The following is a 2,879-nucleotide window of genomic DNA, read 5'->3' on the forward strand; positions in this document are numbered from 1 at the left end:
CATGTGAGCAATCAGTGGGAAACTGAGGCTCCCCCTCAAATTCATGCTCCTTGTCTGAAGTCCCACAGCCCGGGTTCAAGTGCATATCAGCATTCCTCTTGGCTCGGAGCTCTAGAAGCCCCTTGGATATGGGCAGTGACTGCATCCCAGGCAGCGCTGGGCAGCTCCTTTACATTTTCTGGGACTCAGTTTTCTTTTCTGTAAAATGGAAATCATGTGGAGTTCGTGCCTCTGACAGTTCATCAGTGAGGTTCGTAGTGGGTGTACACAAGCCAGGTGCTCCCAGCTACTGGGGAGGCTGAGGCGGGAGGATCTCCTGACCCCAGGAATTCAAGGCTGTAGTGCACCATGATTGCACCACTGCACTCCTGCCTGGGAGACATAACGAGACCCTGTCTCTACAAAAAAATAAAACAAAAATTAGCCAGGCATGGTAGTACATGCCTAGTCCCAGCTACTCAGGAGGTTGAGGTAGGAGGATCGCTTGAGTTCGGGAGTTCAAGGCTGCAGTAAGCCATGATCATGCCACTGAACTCCAGCCTGGGCAACAGAGCAAGACCCCATCTCTAAAAAAAAAAAAAAAAAAAAAAGAAAAAAGAGAAAGAGATGAGGTTCTGCCACGTTGCCCCATCTGGTCTCAAACTACCAAGGTCAAGCAATTCGCCCACCTCAGCTTCTCAAAGTACTGAGATTACAGTGGTAAGCCACCGTGCCCAGCCCCCAAGTTTTGTTTGTTTTGAGACAGAGTCTCACGCTGTCGCCTCGACTGGAGTTCAGTGGTGCAATCTCGGCTCACCGCAACCTCTGCCTCCCAGGCTCAAGCAATTCTGCCTCATCCTCCCTAGTAGCTGGGATTACAGGCGCCCACCACCACACCAGCCAATTTTTGTATTTTTAGTAAAGATGGGGTTTCACCATGTTGGCCAGGCTGGTCTTGAACTCCTGACCTCAAATGATCCACCTACCTTGGCCTTCCAAAGTACTAGGATTACAGGCATAAGCCACCACGCCCGGCCCCCAATTTTTTTTTTTTTTTTTAATTAGCCAGGCATACTGTCCCCCTGTAGTCCCAGCTACTCAGGAGGTTGAGGCAGGAGGATCACTTGAGCCTGGGAGGTTGACGCTGCAGTGAGCCGAGATTGCACCATTGCACTCCAGCCTGGGCAACAGAGCAAGATCCTATCTCAAAGAAAAAAAAAAGTTACATCCTCAAAGAGGCCTCCCTACCTTCTCAGCAAACCTGGACACCACAACTCTTGTGGTTTGGCCACTGCAGCCCTTGTGGTTTGGCCACAGTCTCAATCTGTGGTTCCATGGCCTTCCGTGCCACCTGCAAAGATCTCATGTGATCTCCTGATTCTTTTTATTTTTATTTTTTTAGATGGAGTCTTGCTCTGTTGCCCAGGCTAGAGTACAGTGGGGTGATCTCGGCTCACTGCAACCTCTGCCTCCTGGGTTGAAGCGATTCTCTGCCTCAGCCTCCTGAGTAGCTGAGATTACAGGCACCTGCCACCATGCTCAGCTAATTTTTGTATTTTTAGTAGAGACAGAGTTTCGCCATGTTAGCCTGGCTGGTCTCAAACTCCTGAGGTCAGGACATCTGCCCGCCTCAGCCTCCCAAAGTGCTGGGATACAGGTGTGAACCACCACGCCCAGCCAAGTGATCTCCTGATTCTTATCTGTCCCCGCCTTGAGTCTGTGGCTCCCCTGAGAGTAAAGACATGGTCCCCACTGTGACTCCAGCACAGAGCCCAGCACATAGTAGGTGCTCAGCTAATGTTTGTCACACGAATCCATAACTCAGGAGGCCTTGGATGAATGGTAGGGGGTTTATTTCCTCAGGTTCTGCTCCTCCCCAGGCACCCCAGCCCCATCCACGCCCACATCTCTGTTGGTTCCTCAGGGCTCACTCCTGGAGGTGGTGGGCAAAGGACAATCTGTCATTCATGGATCCCTGAGGAAGGAACACACAGGGAGGCATTCAGACACCAATGGGCTCTGCAGCCCAGGCTGGTCCTGCTTGGGAGGGTGGCTCCCCCAACCCTGCCTTGGCCCCAGGGCTGAGCCCCCAGCCAAGCCCCTACCTTACCATGGACACCTCATCCAGTTTCTCAAACGTGGACTCATCCCGGTGACAGAACCTCACAGCCATGACCACAGACCCGATGAGCAAAAGAGACACCAGCAAACACACGACCACCACCACAGCCGGGTTCCTGTGTAACTCAGGGAGCCCAGTGTCACCTGGAGCTGTGGGAAGGAGCTCAGAGTCAGCCCTGGGCCCTATTGCCCCCAAGCCTAAGACACCCACCAGGGCCCAGAGCCTTTTAAATCTGTTCTCAGGAAGCTGAACTCTCTTCCCTCTCCAGTTGAGGCTGTCACTTTTTAATCATTTATTTTAGAGACAGGGTCTCACTCTGTCACCCAGGTTGGAGTGCAGTAGTGTGATCACAGCTCACTGCAGCCTTGATCTCCTGGGCTCAAGTGATACTCCCACCTCAGCCTCCCGAGTAGCAAGGATTACAGGCATGCACCACCATGCCTGACCATTTTTTTTTTTTTTTTAATTGAGACAGGCTCTTGCTCTGTCACACAGGCTGGAGTGCAGTGGCGTTATCTCAGCGTACTGCAACCTCCATCTCCCAGGATCTAGTGATCCTCCTACCTCAGCCTCCCAGGAGCTGAGACTACAAGTGTGTGCCACCACACCCAACTAATTTTTGTATATTTAGTAGAGATGAGGTTTTTGCCATGTTGCCCAGGCTGGTCTCGAACTCATTGACTCAGGTGATCCATCTGCCTCGGCTAGGATCCATCTGCCCCAAAGTGCTGGGATTACATGTGTGAGCCACTGAGCCCAGCCTAATTTTTTAATTTTA

The sequence above is a fragment of the Colobus angolensis genome, unplaced genomic scaffold (assembly GCF_000951035.1).
Source record: "Colobus angolensis palliatus isolate OR3802 unplaced genomic scaffold, Cang.pa_1.0 Scaffold66, whole genome shotgun sequence".
In the NCBI taxonomy this organism is placed as follows: Eukaryota; Metazoa; Chordata; class Mammalia; order Primates; family Cercopithecidae; genus Colobus; species Colobus angolensis.